This window comes from Schistocerca serialis, chromosome 5 (assembly GCF_023864345.2).
Source record: "Schistocerca serialis cubense isolate TAMUIC-IGC-003099 chromosome 5, iqSchSeri2.2, whole genome shotgun sequence".
NCBI lineage: Eukaryota > Metazoa > Arthropoda > Insecta > Orthoptera > Acrididae > Schistocerca > Schistocerca serialis.
In genome coordinates, this window is record NC_064642.1 from 259,889,791 (window position 1) to 259,908,140 (window position 18,350).

At 37.7% G+C, this 18,350-nt stretch overlaps 1 protein-coding gene across 1 annotated transcript in view; it reads right to left on the reverse strand.

Annotated features, from left to right (window-relative positions):
* Positions 1–551: 551 nt before the first annotated feature.
* Positions 552–18,350, reverse strand: part of LOC126482317 (uncharacterized) — a 429,037-nt gene continuing 411,238 nt past the window's right edge. Inside the window, exon 16 of the mRNA XM_050106359.1 lies at positions 552–1,064. The gene's annotated coding sequence lies outside the window, so the exon portion shown is untranslated. The remainder of the gene's footprint in view (positions 1,065–18,350) is intronic.

Below are 18,350 nucleotides of genomic sequence, written 5' to 3' on the forward strand. Positions count from 1 at the left end.
GTGCAAGATAAAATTTAGCTTTTGAGCCGGATCCCTTATGAAATCCTCAAACTTAACTGTTGAGACAACATATTATCAAAGGTTTTTCATGCAAATATAAATACAGTGGCTGAAAGAAAGAATGAGAAGAAGATCTGACAACTTTTGTTTGATGTTCATGGCAGAAAATGATTTTAAAACTTCACTTTGTTTGCAGTACTACCAACAAAAGAAACTGAATCTCAACTTTTACTTTGTGCTTTGATAAGAGAGCATATAAGCTTTTTCTAGCTGTTTTCCACAAACCAAACCACAACAATTGTATGATTGGGTGTTATGTTGGTGAATGCCACTGTTAAATAAATGATATTCAGTGTGACAATTGCCAACACATTTATGACTATTTGAGTTCTCAGACACAATACAGGACAGCATTGACACTGAAACAATACCACATAATTTCAATGTTTAACTAACTTTGTCAAAATTGTTTGAGTATTCTGCTCCTTAATGAAAAACATGAATTACTTGTTGTTGCTCCAACATTTAATTACAAAAGGAATGACACAAAATTATAATTCATAACAATGATCACAGTTTAATAAGTTACATATAAAACATTTAATGTTGTCTATAATACAATGACAATTTGTTTTCAAGTTAAGTACAAAATTAATGGACTCAATTGACAAGGCTTCTGCTGTACAAGCATCACTTCTCACGATGTTTAGCAAACCAGTTTTTGTTTTAAATATAAAAATACAATTTATTTGGTTAATAAAAAGCAAAAGCCCCATCAACTTTTATCCACAAATTTTGCCTTGATCTACTATGTACAATTGATAAAATATCTCAACACAATACATATACACAATAAAAATGTACACTAACAAAAAAATTGCCATTACGGTCAGTCCATACAATTCAGCATAAAATATACAGCATTTTGAAGGAGTTTCTCTCTCTCTCTCTCTCACACACAAACCACTTGGGGAAAAAACCACAAAAACTTATGGATAATAAAAATGTTTACATGAATGGTCACGTTAAGAAGTCCTTTTATTTGGGTGATGATCATCTTCCATCTGTAACAAATTCAAATCACAGAATAATACACATTAGATAAAATATAAAGGAAGAAAATCGACAAATGAGCTTAGGGATAAACTGGAAATTTATATGTAGCAAAATAAAAATTTTGGTATTCTTTCAAATGCCGAGGGTGCAACAAGAGATATGAGAATTTATAAATAGGGAGATAAGTTCACTGGAGTGTTGAGGTGTGTTAGAGAGTGAGACACACACACACTGAGTGAGTGAGAGAGAGAGAGAGAGAGAGAGAGAGAGAATTTTTCCTTGCCGTGTTGTCATGAAAATATGATAAAACACACATTAGTTTCTGCTGACATTTCAAACTGTTACAACATACACCCTTATAATTTACTGATGGGAGCTTTGCTGGTACTATTCAGCATCTTAGAATGATGCTGTTAAGTCCTACTTTGTGTTTCAACGTATCTCCCTGCACCATGCCACCTAGCCCTTTATCTGGAATAGTTCCAAAACATAATCACATGTTACATATGAGAAATGAAGTTTGCCAAAAGCATGGTATTGCAATGGATATTGTTTTATAAATAGTTCTGATTTGGTTTCAAACTACAAAATATGTATGCTCTTCTTAGCTTTCAGATGCTATAAAATACAAATTAAATTATGGGAATCAGTGCACAATAGAATGTTATAAATCATTTGAAACTCATTTGCCTTTCATTCGTATGTTTGAGTGTATTAAATAAATAAAAGAAGCTGCCAAATTTATAAAAATCAAAAAAGTCTAAAGAATGGAATAAATACATGTGAGTAAATCATTTAAGCAAAGTGGACTTGGACACACATTGAAAGCTATTTACATTCCTTTTATGGGGGATGCAAAGAAGCTGAGATGTGGCCTCAAAGGTTTTTGGGACAGCATTATTTACCAAAATCCTCTGAAAAATTTTGCACTACTTATTTAGAAGGGATACACTGGTATCTGCAGCCCACCATTTCTCAAAGACAGTGAGTTAGAAAGCTCAGATTGTTACTCATATGAGGTGTGATTGGAAAGTTTTAAGAATGGATCCCCTACTGCTTACTGCTTTGACGAGCAGGTACATGGAGGGTGGGGAGTGAGTCATTGCCTTGTACTTGGACTCCCTCTGACAGGAAACCGCGTTTCCTTTATTCAGTTCATTGTGAAAGCTGGTTGAGTGCGGGTCAGTTGGCTTGTTGCCAGATTCTGTCTGCGTGAAAATGAACATAAAAACAGAGAAATGAGTTTGTGTGAAAATTTTGTTTTAAAACTGGGAAATCAGCTTCTGAGACTTACAAACTATTGGAAACAGCTTTTAGAGGTAATGTATGAGCCAGTCAAATGTTTTTGTCTGGTTCAACATGGCTGCAAATCATTTGAAGATGAATCATGGTCCGGCCGTCCTTCCACCTCAAAAACGAATGAAAATGTTGTGAAACTTGGCGGATTTAGTGCGCTCTGTCGTAGACTTACAATTAAGGAGATGGCTGATGAACTTAAATTAAGTTTCTATGCAGTTCAGTCAATTTCAACAGAAGATTCCAGGTTCACCATGACCGAAAAAAGCATGGAAAAGTCAGTCGAAGGTGAAGACAATGTTGGTGACTTTTATTATTATTATTATTATTATTTTTTATTCTACCGATATTGTGCATCATGAATTTACCCCTGGAGGACAGACAATTAACCAGGTACACTAAAAATGTGTCCTTGGGTGTTTGCGCAAAAAGGTGCGGAAGAAAAAGCCTGCATTGTGGAAAGACAGGAGTTGGGTGATACACCATGACAATGCTCTGGCTCATAGTGCCTTCTCCAGCGTTGAATTTTTGACCAAATTCAAAACTCCTGTGCTTCCACAACCACCATATTCCCCTTATTTGGCCCCTGTGGACTTTTATCTGTTTTCTAAACTGAAATTTTCACTGAAAGGGAAGCGATTTGACTCTATTGAAGACATCCAGGCAAACACAGAGAGCGTCCTTAACACACCCCAGAAAAAAAATTCCAGGAATGTTTCCCAAAGTGGAAACACGGCTGGAGCCGCTTGTTCAGTCAGAAGGGGACGATTTTGAAGGAGATGCATCACAGTAGCATGTAAGTACCACCATTGTACAATTACAAGCCCATTTTTAAAAATTCCCAAACACACCCCATATGTGTGAGAATTTCACACTTCTTTGAACGGCCTCTAAAAACATTTGTGTATATTTACATAAAAAACTCACAAGATTCAATTAGGAATTTACTGAAATATATCAAGAGAGGATTTTTACACGGAGTTGGTAGGTATATCCAGAGTTTATATGCAAGAAAAAAATTGCTTTCAAAATTAATGATTACATACTGGAAAGTGACTGCTATTATTTTTTTTTAAAAAGGAAAACGTGATTGAAGTATTATCAACAGTAAAACCTCAACAGTACTAGCTTCTTTACATAAGGCATTACTGTAACGTCTAAATACTGACATGGACCAAACTAGAACAAGAACTGGTCCAACAAATGTGCTACACTAACTTTGAAAGGAATGTTGGTGTTTTCATAATAGCTCATTTTAATGCCGAGAATAACTCAAAAAAGCATAGCCATAGGAAAATTGTGTGTTATATCCTACAAGAATTAAATAGAAAGAGGAATCCATTTCCAGATCATAGAAAGAGGTTTTTAAAACTTAGTACAGTAAAATAAAATAAAGTGGAAGATATTAATTCATCAAACATCTGTAAGTACTCTGTGAGTTAAAAATTAAAGCTCAAGCTGTATTTGATAACTGATCTTTCATTTAGAGATATCTTGCATTGAAGAAACTTGACCAGTACTTTCACCAGTCACTAAACGGTAACATTCATTTTTTTCAAGAAGGATTCTACAAATGACGCAACTTTTTGTCAAAGAGGTTGCATTACACAAAGGTTAACCAACACATTCTTCAGTCATCATCAAGTGTGTTACTATTAATCTATCAATTTATGTTCACAACTGCCATACATACACAGCAAAGCACCAACGTCACTAAAAGATATTCCAGATTAGACTAACTGTTTTAGAAAATGCTAGACCCCAATTTTCCATATTTTATTACCTTTGTTCCCATTTATAGACAAGATACACATTTAGACGGGCTGCTCAATAAAAAATGATGATAATTTTTTTATACTCATAATTTCTTGTGCTAGAATTTAACTTAATGTGTAACACACTATACTAGTTTCACTGTTGGCACTCCTGGCTCCCAACTGTGAGAGGTAGGCAAGCTGAAACGTGTGCAGTATCACCTACTGCAGTAATAGATGACGTGCAATGCAGATTTGAAATTCTGCTTTTGTCTGAAAAATCTTTGACTGAGGTTATGCAACGATACAAGAGACTATGGAGACTGTTCTTCCCTATGGCACAATCTGGAGAAGGGTCGAAATTGTTTAAAGAGAGGAGACAATCAATCAGTTTCAATGGAAGGTGGACCCAGTGCTCCAGTTACTTCTCTTTATGAAGAAAACATCAACAGCATTGCTGTAATTGTGCAAGATGATGGACAAATAATCTTTTGAACACCTTCTGAAATACTGGTGGAAGCTGCACCACGATATGCACAGCTGCACAGTGCAAATGTTGTTACTGAATACCTCGCAAAAATCAATGCTAAGTGTATCCCTTACTCTCCATCATTAGCAGCGGTAGTGATGGCTGCAGAGGTGATTCTGAAAGGTGTTTTGAAAAATTATTTCCAACATGTCTTTTGCAGACTGGCGGAAATGCTGGGACAAATGCATATCATTCTCCATTGGCCAGCTCTCGTTTAAAGATGTAAAAGATAATAAAAATTATACCAGCAGGAAATGTAACTTGTTTGTGGACATAAAATTCAACATTTAGATAAGGGCTTTAGAAGAGGATCGTCAGTTTGCGTGGATGATGTAACAAGTATAGCACATCTGACAGATGACTAGTGTGGCAGTTAAAAATAGTGAAGGAGGGTAACATTTGGCATTTGTAAGTTTCAATAGATTAACTTATCAGCAATATCTTGAAGTCAGAAACAATGTTGCATGACCTTTTGTCACTTCTTAGTTACAAAATATGTGCTTTTGTTACACTATTTATACCCACTGGCGTTCACAAAACAACCTACACAGTGTACTGTAAACATACTTACAATTTAATTTATTCAGAAATATGTGTCTCCACAAACCATAGACCATGCAGTGGTGGGGTGTCTTGCACGTCTCAACATTACAAGTGCAACCACACCAGAAGGCTATCTACAGAGTGGTCACCGAAGATGGGCAGCAGCATTCCCAGTAGTTGCACGGGCAAGTCTAGATAACTGATGTGGCCTTGCTACAATAGCCAAAATGGCCATTCTATGTTGGCAATGTGGCACAGCTGAAAGCATGGGAAACTACAGGTATAATATTTCCCAAGAAAGTGCAGCTACATTGCATGGTTTAATGATGATGCAATACTCCTGGTTAAAATGTTCCAGATGGAAAATAGTTACCCATCTGAATCTCTGGAAAGGGATACTAAAGAGGATGTTCTTACCAGGAAGAACGAAACTGGCATCCTATATGTCATAGAATGGAATGTTAGATCCTGTAGTTGAGCATGTGGGTTAGAGAACTTGAAATGAGGAAGGGATAGATTGAGGTTAAATACAGAGTGGTGTAGTGAAGAAAAGGATTTCTGTTTAGATGAGTACAAGATTATAATCACAAAATCAAAGAATGGTAACAAAGGATACGATGAATAATGAATTAGAAACTACGAAATTAATAGGAAGTGTAGTGAATACATTGTCATGCTCAAGATAGACACAAAGCCAATCTCACTAAAGTAGTGTAAATGTAAAGACGAAACTGCAAAATTATATGATGAGATACAATAAATTATTCAATATACACTGAGGTGACAGAAGTCATCGGATACCTCCTACTATCATGTTGGACGTACTTGTACCCGGTGTAGTGCAGTGCAACTCGGAGTCGCAAGGACTCAACAAGTTGTTGAAAGTCCCCTACAGAAATCTTCAGCCATGCTGCCTCTATAGTTGTCCACAACTGCAAAAGTGTTGCTTGTGCATGATTTTGTGTACAAACTGATCTCTCAATTACATTCCATAAATGTTTGACGGGATTCATGTTGGGCAATTTTGGTGGCCAAATCATTCGCTCTAACTGTCCAGAATGTTCGTCAAACCAACCGCAAACAACTGTGTATTGATGACATGGTGCACTGTCGCCCATAAAAATTCCCCATTGTTTTGGGACCATGAAATCCATGAATGGCTGCAAATGGTCTCCAAGTATTCAAACACAACCATTTCCAATCAATGATCGGTTCGGCTGGACCAGAGGACCCTGTCCATTCCGTGTAAACACAGCACACACCATTATGGAGACACTGCCAGATTGCACAGTGCCTTGTTGACAACTTTTGTCCATAGCTTTGTGGGATCTGTGCCACACTCAAACCCTACCATCAGCTCTTACCAACTGAAATCAGGACTGCAGAGTCCCACATAAATGGACCACAAAGAAACCGTTAGTACAAATTCTTCTAAATTTCGCCACTAACTTTACAAAAAGATCGACAAACAACTAAAAATCACATTTTCTTATACATTGCAGTAAAGTCAATGAAATGAAGCAGACTCTCGCACATTGACATCATCACATAGAAATGGCATAACAAACAAAAAATGCACTTGAAAATGGGAATCATTTCCCGAAACATGTTGAGCGAAAAATAAAGAAAATCACGAATGGTAGCAGATGAGTTATTTATAACCAAACCTATTGTTTTCACAGTCGCAGGCTTTCAGAACAATTTATGATGGATCAGATCAGATTAATTCTTGCTAACACCTGCTTGAGACAGAAGGCTTGTATGCATTGGAGAGACCTGGAGACAATGTAATTCAGCAGCTGATGCTGAAGAAATTGCATTATGGTTGCAAAGGGGACCTGGATAACTTGGGACAACCAGAGGTTGTTGAGATTTACAAAGAGATGATAACAGGTAAAAGAAACATGATAGAAGATGAATGGGTGATTTTTTGAGATGGATTACTGAAGACAGCAGGAACAGCTAGGCAAAGTCACAAAGGCAGCAGAAATCCTTGGGTAATTTACTTGACTAAAGAAGAAAATTTGGAAATGCAACAAGTGAATATGGTCAAAGAGAGTGAAGATGTCTCAAAAATAAGATTCACAAACATTGCAAAATGGCAAAGCAGGATAGGCTACAGGAGAAGTGTAATGCTTTAGAAGAACGTATGACTACAAGAAACAAAAATACTGTGTATAGGTTTATTTAAAAAAATAATAACCTTTGGTGGGAAAAAGACAAGTTGGTCGGTGAATATCAAGAGCTCAGATCATAAGCCAGAACTATGGAAAGAAGGCAAAGCTGAAGAGTGGAAGGAATATTTAGAATGGTTGTATAGACGAAAGAAATTGTACAATATTAGGGAAAGGGAAGAAGAAAAGGATGAAGATGAAACAAAGCATACAATACTGCAAGAATAACTTGAGAGACAGCTGAAAGACCCAAGCAGAAACAAGGAACCAGGAGATGACATTCCCCCACAATTATGATTCTTGGCGAGGACCAATCATGGCGTAACTGTTCCACATGGTATGCAGCATACACAAGACAAGTAGAGAACATCAGTCTCTAAGAGGCATCTCATAAAAAGATGGACTTGTCGTGAAGTGTATGTATGAGTCATCGGTTCAATAAGTTGTGGCTGAATAACACTAACATGAATCTTCTACAGAAGAAGGGATGATATTTATAAGTAGATATGGAGCAAGAAAAATATGGCTTCTGGAGAAATTTAGGAACATGTGAGGCATTACCAAACTTGTGAATTATATTAGAAGGTGTGTGGTGGTGGTGGTGGTGGTGGTGGTGGTGGTGGTGGTGGTGGGGTGGGGTTTGCGGCACCCTTTATAGCATCCATAGATTTAGAGAAAGCTTTACATAATGTTGACTGGAATAGCTTCTTTGAATTGTTAAGTTATCAAAAATATAATAGGGCAGGCAGAAGGTCTTCTACAGCTTGTAGAGAAACTAGACTGCAGTTATAAGAGTTGAGAATGCAGTAGAGGAAACCAAAGGGAACGTCAAAAAAGAAATTAAAGTTTAGGGAGAATAAATAAAAACATGGAAGTTTGTTATGAATTTAAAATTCTCCCTAAGAGTTGCCAAAGACTTGAAAGATCAGGTAAATGCAATGGAGTGTCTTGCAAAGAGGTTATAAGATGAACATCAACAAAAGTAGTTGAATTAAATCAACTGAAGCAATTAGATCAGAAAATGAGAAACTAAAAGCAGTGGACACGTTTTCCTATTTGGAAGCACAATAACTGACAATGGTCGAAGCAGAGAGGATGTCAAATTGCTGACTGCAAATAGAAATGTATTTCTGAAGGTTATTTTGCTGGAGTGTAGCCTACATCTACATATATACTCCACTAGCCACCAAGTGGTGTGTGGTGGAGGGCACAATTTGCACCAAAGTCATATTCCTCCCCCCTCTGTTCCACTCGCAGATCGTGTGAGGGAAAAACGACTGTCTGAATGCCTCAGTACGAGCTCTAATTTCTCTTATCTTTGAATGGTGATCATTGTGCGATTTGAAAGTTGGTGGTAATAATATATGCTCTACATCCTAGGTGAAGACTGGATTTCAGAATTTAGTGAGCAGCCCCTTTCATTTAGCGGGTCATCTATCTGCAAGTGTGTCCCACTTCAAACTTTTAATCAGATTTGGTACACTCTTGTGATGGCTAAATGTACCAGTCACGAATCTTGCCGCTCTTCTTTGGACCTTCTCAATCTCTTGAATCACACCCAAGTGGTAAGAATCCCATACAGACAATCAATACTCTAATAAGACTGGACGAACTAATGTACTGTAAACAATTTCCTTTGTTGAAGGACTGCAGCGCTTCAGGATTCTACCAATAAACCACAATATAGAGTTCGCCTTGTTCATTACTTGTGTAATCTGCTCATTGCATTTGAGATGATTTTGAATAGTCACACCCAAATACTTGACGGATGTTACCACTTCCACAGACTGTGCATTTATTTTGTACTCTTACATCAATGGGGATTTTCGCCTTGTTATACACAGTAGGTTACACTTACTAATAATGAGAGATAACTGCCAGTCATTACACCACGCATTTATTTTCTGCAAATCCTCATTGATTTGTTCACAACTTTCATGTGATATTACTTCCTTTAGACTACAACATCATCGGCAAACAGTCTAATACCACTGTCAATACCATCAACCAGATTGTTTATGTAAATAGTAAAAAGCAGCGGATCTATTATGCTGCCCTGGGGCACACCTGAAGTTATGCTTGTTTCTGTTGAAGTCACCCTGTTCAGGATGACATACTGCTTCCTGCCTGTTAGGAAACTTTCTATCCAATCACATATGTCTTAGAATAGACCGAAAGCATGAACTTTTTGTAGCAAGCGACAGTGCGGAACGAGTCGAACACCTTTCGAAAGTCGAGAAATATGCCATCAACCTGGGAGCCGGTATCTAGAGCCTGTTATATATCATGCACAAAGAGGGCCAGCTATGTCTCGCATGACCGCTGTTCCCTAAAACTGTGCTGGTTTCTGCAGATGAGCTTCTCAGAATCTAAAAAGGTCATTATGTCTGAACACAAAATATGTTCCATTATTCTACAACAAATTGACATCAGTGAAATTGGCCGGTAATTATGTACATCCAATTTTCTACCCTTTTTATAGATTGCTATGACCTGGGCCTTCTTCCAGTCCCGTGGAACTTTCCGCTGTTCCAATGATCTCTGATAGATGATGGATAAGAATGATGCTATATTTGTAGCATATTCAACATATAATCTTATGGGGTCACAGTCTGGGCCAGATGCCTTCCTGGCGTCTAAGGATCTTAACTGTTTTACAATCCTAGATTCACTAACCACTATGTCAGCCATCCTTGAGTTTGTTCAATTATTGAAAGGGGGAATGGTGCTGCAGTCCTATACCGTAAACGAGCTTTTGAAAGCTAAGTTTAGAATTTCGGCCTTCTGTTTATCATCATCCGTTACATTACCCGCACTGTCAGCAAGAGAAGCTATTAAATTATTTGTAGCATTAATAGATTTTACGTATGACCAAAATTTTTTGTGGTTATTTTTAGAAACTGCAGATAAAATATTGCTTTCAAATTCGTTAAAAGAATCTCTTATTGACCTTTTGACAGCTGTTTTCATTTCACAGAATTTCTGTTTGTCAGCGGAGCAGTGACTACACTTAAAACGACTGTGCAAAATTCTCTACTTCCTCAGCAACTTCCTAATGTTTGTTGTACTACGGTGGATCCTTTCCCTCCCCTGTATTTTTGCTAGGCACATAATTCTCTAGCACATAGTGGGCAATACCTTTAAATTCCTACCAAAGATGCTCAATATCTTTGTGTGCCGTGGTGAATGCTTGGAGCTGACTATGAAGATATTCATTAATGACACTTTTATTTGCTTTCCCAAACAAGAAAAATCTACACTGTTTCTTTGGTTTTTATGCAACTTCCACTGACATAGAAGCCACAATGACATTATGGTCACTAATACCTTCTTCTAGATTAACTTCCTCAAAAGATCAGGTCTGTTTGTCACCAAAATATCTAATATGTGGTTTTCTAACAAAATAACTAATATGTGGTTTTCTAACCAATTGCTCAAGGTTGTACGTTGAGAGTGCTCCTAGAATAACTTCACACGAGTCTTTGCTTCTGCCTGTAGCGTCGCAGCTATTACATGTCTGCAGATTTTTGCAGTAAGTTTTGTTACGTTATGGCAAGCTGTTTTGGAAGCCTACAGTATAGTAGCATTCGGCGGCGGCCGACTTGTGGCCTGCCGAATGCGTCATAGCCACACCTGTAGCTAAAGCGGATCGTGAGAATGCTCACTGTGGCACGCACTAAAATCACTTGTTCACTTCACCTAAGAAACTAAATAACTATGTTAAATATTATCTGTTTTATTCCTAATTTGGTACATAATCTTTTGTTATTCAGATGAACTTTGTGTCAAAATTGGATATCACTACCTATAATAGTTTCGGAGATAAGAAACCCATTAAAAAAAACCACTTAACCGACACTTAAGAAAGTAAGTTCAGATAGGAACAATAACAGTTTATATTTATTTTGTTATTTGAAAACAGTAATAGCACTCTCAGTGTGATGATTTATTTTATAAAGAATTTCAATTCTAAACTTTTGGCAATTTTTATTTTGTAATGAAAATAACAGTTTTAAAAGTTAATATTTATATTTTGTGTTAGGGTGAGAGTAAATGAGAGTGAATGTGAGCTTGTATGTGGGACATACGTCAAATTTCAATTCCATATTGTATTACACCTCACACAACTAACAAGTGTTACACCACCAGGGTTTCATGAAAGCAGTAAATTGCCCTAAATGGCGGATGACTTACGTCTATGAGTATTTGCTTTTGTAATAAGGAAGCCAGAAAGGTAATAAGAGGATAATCAGTTCTAAAGTATATTTCAAGCTTAGTTTTCGTTTGGTTTGGTTTGGTGGAACATTTTGTTAATATTTGCAGCTTGAAATGACATAAATGCATCTGCGAATGTTAATTGGAGTAAAACAGTTTAAGAGCGAATATGATCTTGAAAGATTGATCTGATTGGCTGTTCATTTTGATCAACCAATCACAGTTAAGTCTTCCCCACACATTGGAATGAGTTATATGCCCTGAAAGCAACGGCGTTCAGTCAGTCGTGGACTAGCTGCTGGATGAGAAGGTAATGTTAGACATGTCCGAAAAAGTTATTTGTAAAATGAAGAATAGACTGTTATTTCACATTTGGTTTATATCGCCATGCAAGCAGATGCATTTACGGATAGTTCTGTGAATTTTGGGAGATTTTGGAGGGTTTGTTGTAGAGAAAACTGCGTGTGAAACTATCGATCTTTGTGAAGAATTCTGTGTGGCGTGCTCAGTATGCATTTACAAAACATTTCTTGGTGAGCATCTTCCTTTGAAGAATCCAATGAAAAGGACTGAGTGTGAAACTTATTTCGTAGCAGAGTATTGACTGTATTAATCTTGTAATATTTCGGGTTGGACTTAGTACATTTCTGGCTGTCTTGCGTGTGATATAAGCTGTGTGAACTAGCAGTAGATGTGCTATTGACGTAAATGTGGGCTTGTTGACAATAAAAAACATTAGTATCGAGAAGAGGACATTTTCAATGAAGGAAGGAAGCATATACTTTTGCCAGTTATTGCTAGAGATTTATAGGTTTATTTTGTTACCTGAGTTACAAGGACTATGTAATTGTAAGTATGGATGATGGTTTTCTTCAATGCTGCTCTTAACATCGACTATGTAGTACCTACGAATGCAGAGCAATGGATGGTGAACGAACGCTGTACTGAGGTAGGTGAACATTGATTTGCAGCTTGCTTCACTCAGTGCTGGCGAATATTTTAACACCACTCTGCCGCATGCCCCCTGTGATAAATGCATAATTTTCCCAGTCAATGGACGCTAGATTAAAGTTTACACCTATACCTAATGGATAATTTGGATATTTATTTCCTTTGTACTCAAGACATTCCCTGAAAGGTTCTGCGACATTTGTTGCGGATGCTGGAGGTCTATAAAACATCTTTATACAATGGTCAATCCTTGTCTGATTGACAGCTTTATCCAGACTATTTTGCAGTCTGATCCTAACTGCAATGAACACACCACCTCCCATAGCATCAGTTCTATCCTTTCTAAACGCCATCCAATCCAAGTTCAAGATTTCACTGCTATTTATGTCTGGTTTTAACCAGCTTTCGGTACCTAATACAATATTGGCATTGCTACTGTTTATTTCGGAGAGTAACTTGGGGATCTTGCTACAGACACTTCGATAATTTACCAACATGAGATTTAGCATATTTAAATCCTTTGGAATGACCCGTTTAGGCGAACTAACAATTTTTACAGTTGGCACACCCACGTGAGTGTCATGAACCGGTAATTTTTCAGGCCAATGGTTTGTTTCCTGTGGGGAGGAACTTAATCTAAGAAACCCCCATGTGCACGCCCCAAGTACTGTGCTACCCATGTAGCCTTGTACAAAGTGAAATGTGAGCGATAAACATTTCAGGTGAGAACAGTATAGCTAAGCGATCTAAATGTGCTGATACGAAAGGATACTGAAGATTTAAATCACGTAACCAATGGAAGAGGCACTAAATTGAGCACAAGGGAACAAATTCTTATGGCATAACCTGACTAGAAGACTGAAAAGGCTGATATAATGCATAATAGGACATCAAGAAATAGTCAATTTGGTAAAGGAATAAAGAGTGACGGAAAAAATGGTAGAGAGGGACGAAATCTTGAGAACACGTAAGTATGAAGCACGTAAGTATGATGCAGTACTGGGCAAGAGAGAGACACTTGCACGTGGTAGATTAGCGTGTTTAGATCCATCAAATCTATTTCTGGGTTGAAGATCATAACACAAACATGAATGGCAGCATCTTCAAGGTCTTCTTATTCTGGAGGAACAAATGAAGAGGCTGAAGTAAATTTTTAGATAACACGGTTGGAGATAAATTTGCAATGGTCATGATTTTATACACCGGCGTAGAATTTCCTTGGCCCTTTAGAAGGAAAATAAATAAATAAATAAATAAAAATAAAAAAAATAAATAAAAAAATAAAAAAAGAAAGTTTATTGGAAAGATCTTTGACGTGCAGAAAAATGCACGCTGCATATTTTCGTATTACGAAAGCATAAATTTGAATTCCACCAAACACCATGTTACTTTCGAAAGCATTAAAGTTGAGATCGCGATGCACTTTTGTAAGCCAGTCATAGTTCATGTCACATGATCTCGCCAGCCAATATTCAGAGCACAGGACACGTGATGTAGTCAGCCAATAGCAATATCACTTAAGTAGCGTGTACACACAAATTGGAAATTTTAATGGTTTACATTAATATACATAGTGTTGCTACAAGAAAAGCAAAGCTTCCACATATAATATTGGTCTCAAAGATTAACAAGCTGCAAAAGATAAGCTTTCACACATAATATTGATCTTTTTTTGCGCATGTTATACTTTAAGAAACATCACACAAATGTGACAGTAAAATTTTTAATAACAACATAAATGTCTGATTTTCTGGGCTCAAAATTCTTCTAAAAGGTCGTCCTCAGAGAGCTGATTTTTAAATGAGAGACAAACGCTCTGTGATTTAAGAAATTCATCATACATTCTGACACACAGTTCAGTTTACATAAAAGAAAATTTACTTTGAAAGTACCACTTTTCAAACAACCATTCGTAATATTTTCTTGCGACCTGTTAGAAATAGGTTTGATTCAGCAGCTGCCAGAGAACGCCAGATAACAGGCGTCAGCGCATTTATGATGATGCACAAAGCCCAAATGCTTGTACATGTAAAACATTAAAAGATGTTACATTATGTCATAAAAGAAACAAGACATCAGAGGATACTCCAAGAGCATCGGAATTTCGTGAACCATACTAAAATGTGCACATTTAAAGTGCACATTCGTATGTCCAGATTCCCAATGAAGTAGACCTCAACCTGATATTAAGCTATTAAGCTTTTCAGTGAGGTTTACTGGATGTAAATTTTCTTGGAGCACTAGTATTGTACTATATCATGTTTGGTTCTTTATTATGGCATAATGCCATACGTGCTAGAAGATGAAAACATGCACTTTAAATACAGCGAACAGTTGAAACTAGCCAGTGCTGTGGATTTAAACATTTTGTTTCAAATACATTGACTGCCTGTGCAGAAAAGGTTAATAAAAGTCAAACTCCTTTAGCAAACAGACAAAAATAACTTCATTGTTCTGCAAGGCGATTAATGCTTGACTGTCAGAAAGGTGGAAATAAAAAAACATGGGTCACGTGGAGACTACCCACTATAACTCAGACTGCTCTGCGCATCAGCCCCGGATCTATATTTGCGAACCAGGCAAAAAAAAAAAAAAAAGAGAAGAAGTTCATCTTTTAGCGCAAATCTTTCTGAAAAGTCTGAAACATGAAGCATACGTGTTCGAGGAAATCTAAGACATGTTACAAGGGGGAACTTAAATAGTGGCAACTATTTATTTACAACCGATACAAAAGATTTACATGCTTGCACCTTTTACTGACCTTCAAAGTAGTCACCAGTGTTGTGTAGAACCCATTGCCAGTGATGTGGAAGGCGTAGTACACCATTAGCAGAGCCTATTTTGTTGATGGTGCGAATGGAAAGGTCTACTGCCTGTCGAATCTCTACAACAGTTCTGCAGCGAATGCCACGAAGCGGTTCCTTCATCTTCAGAATCAAACCAAAGTCACAAGGACTTAAGTTCCATCGACCGAACAGAGCAACCACAGCTTGCGCTGTATGCGCCCAGGCACTGTCGTGCAAAAAATGGGTGGATTGCGCAGAAATTGTCGCAGCTTCTTCCGCAAAGCTGGTCGCAGGTGATGCTCCAAAGACAAACAGTAATACTGTGAAACTTCTTGGCAGATTAATTGTTTTATGTTTCAGACTTTTCAGAAAGATGTGCGCTACAAGATGAACATATTTTTGAAAATTCGATTTCATTCTAGTAATGCTGTGCATTGATGGTCTGCTGTGGGGGAACGTAATGCGTTAGGATATCATCAGCACAGTCGTACACGAGAATCACCGTAACTGCTAACGGTGTACTAAGCCTTCCACATTGCTGGCAACGGGTTCTACACAATGCTGGTGACTACTCTGAAGGACACTTTAACAGGTGCAAGCATGTAAATCTCTTGCATCAGTTATGAATAATTTGTCGCCACTATTTAAGCTCCAACCTTTGTATTTTGTCTTATGTGTGAAAAAGTGCAGTGCCACGTCTCTTCATACAGCATTTTTCTGTTGCACGTCACTGTATTTCACTCTGTGAAATTGAAACGTGTATATTTTGTAATGGACCCCATCAAACTATATTTAGGACAGTGGAAATTGAAATGTCCTGTGGTGCCTCTCCTGCACCCAGTTGGTCGGATTAATCTCGCAATTAATAGCGGATGGGATTATTCGTAATTGGGAGAACAAGAACTCTTCAGGAAATTTGCACTCTTTATTGCCTATTAGCTAATAACTTGCTGTTTTGTGTGACGTAACCACTATAAACAAGAGACAAGCAAGAAAGTACACATTTCTTCAGTCCTTAGCTCCCGGCATTCTTTTCTCTGTAATCTTGCTACAGCTTTACACGGGGTGCTTTCCTTTCTGCAAAATAATCTATTACCTCATCAAACGTTTTGCTACATGAAAAATCGAAATGTCGTTATCTAATACTGAAAAAGTTGTTAATACAAATAATACCCAAGACTGGTGCGGTTTCTCGATTGGTTTCGTGTATTTTGTCACTGTCTGCTTGATAAAACAAAATAGCTCTTTCTAATATTGCAGCAGTTTTATAACGCACACCAAATAAACGAGACTGTTTTGGCACAAACGGTCATTTTTATAAAATGACAGAATATAATTCACAAAGTACCAATATCAAATGCCTATTAGGCCTAATACAAGCACAAAGCTTTACGTTTGGAAATAGTTTCACATTTCATTCATACGCTCCAGCTTCTCAAGCATAAGATCGAAAAGTAGCAGTACGAGATTTTTATATAAATTTGGAATCGTCATTTTCTTCCATAATTTGTGTGATGTCCCCATTTCTTATCCTTCCTGGTTCTAACAAACAATCTTGTCATTTCTAATTCTGTAACTATTCCTACCAGCGTCAAAACCTATTCTCCGGTTAGCTTCACTAACCCTGCCACAATCACTGGTTTAGTTTTCCCGTGTTTGTTCTCTGGTTCGGCGTTATAACGTGTTCATACAATGCGCTTTCCGCGCTACTCCCAGAATAGAGCTTAGGCGGCTGCTACCGGGGACTGTACTACTGGCCTTTACTAGTGTAGCGGTTGGGCCAAAAATTTTCTACAAAAATTTCATTTTCTTGGATACACCGAGAAGACTATACGTAACCTTTCTTACCTGTTATTCATTTATTTTCACTCTGGTAGTCTGAATCTACGGATTTCAATGGCAATAATAACAACGCTGATCATTTACAAAACCCAGTCAACCACATAAACAAACAGCGATTGGCATTCACCCGTTCGGCTTTATTCCGCTCAGCTCGTATAGCCCCATCCCCTTCTGTCTGCAGGAAAGTTCATTCCTAAATCCCCACATTCAAAAATCAACAGGGATGTGTTCAAAATCATATGAATGATCAATAGACCAACGTGCGCTGGATACTAGGTGCTTTGTGAAACAAGGTTTTTTTTCCTCAAGAATATGAATTTCCCCCCCCCCCCCCCCCCCCCCGAAACTGTAGCTCAGGGCAGATACCCTAGTTTTCCCCCAGCGAATCTGGCAGCTTGCGCGTGCCAGTAACATTTTTTCAGAGTAGCATCTTGCTGCTTGCTGCTACTGCTTATACAGCTAACAGCCACACTTCTGTAGCCAGAAGTGAGAGAAAGCACTACACATGCACGACTAAACTGCGCATATGCATGAGCCCGCCCGTAATTGCTAAAACCAAGCTAATGTAAACCATTGTAATGTCATGCTCACTGGAGGCAGTTTGTTGTCATGAAGCACTGCACAGTATTGCTAAAGCCTTGGACACATTTTGCTGTTGGCAGACACTTGTATGAGCACTGTGTTTTGTTGTTGTATATGGCACATTTCCTTTGCAACTTAAGTTTTATTTTCATTCTTTTTCTCGCTTTGCTTTACTGCTGCAGTATAGTTCTGTAGTAGCAGGACTGTACATGCTTTGTTAGCGTATTGTTCCTTACCAGCCAAAAATACAAAAATTTCACTGAAAACTAAAACAAACAAAAAATTCTCACAATTCTAAAAAAAATCCTGGGTTTTTCCCAGTTTTCTCCCAGATGAAAAAAGTCTCAGATTTTTCCTGGATCTCCCGGTTGTCCAGGGGCATATACACCGAGGTAAACGTTCTGCAGTGCTATAGGATTTGCGTCAAGGGACTTTAGCACAAAATTATGGGGGTTGCGCTGCCATAAACTGTTCTAACCATTACAGAAGTGGATTTAGAATGGTTTGTTTCCCCAGAAGATTCGGAAAGAAGAAAAAAATGGACTGTTAACTGTTGTTGCCAAAACTGGGAACCTGGATGGAGCGCACAGTTATGTATTGTAAGTAAACAACATTTATTAAG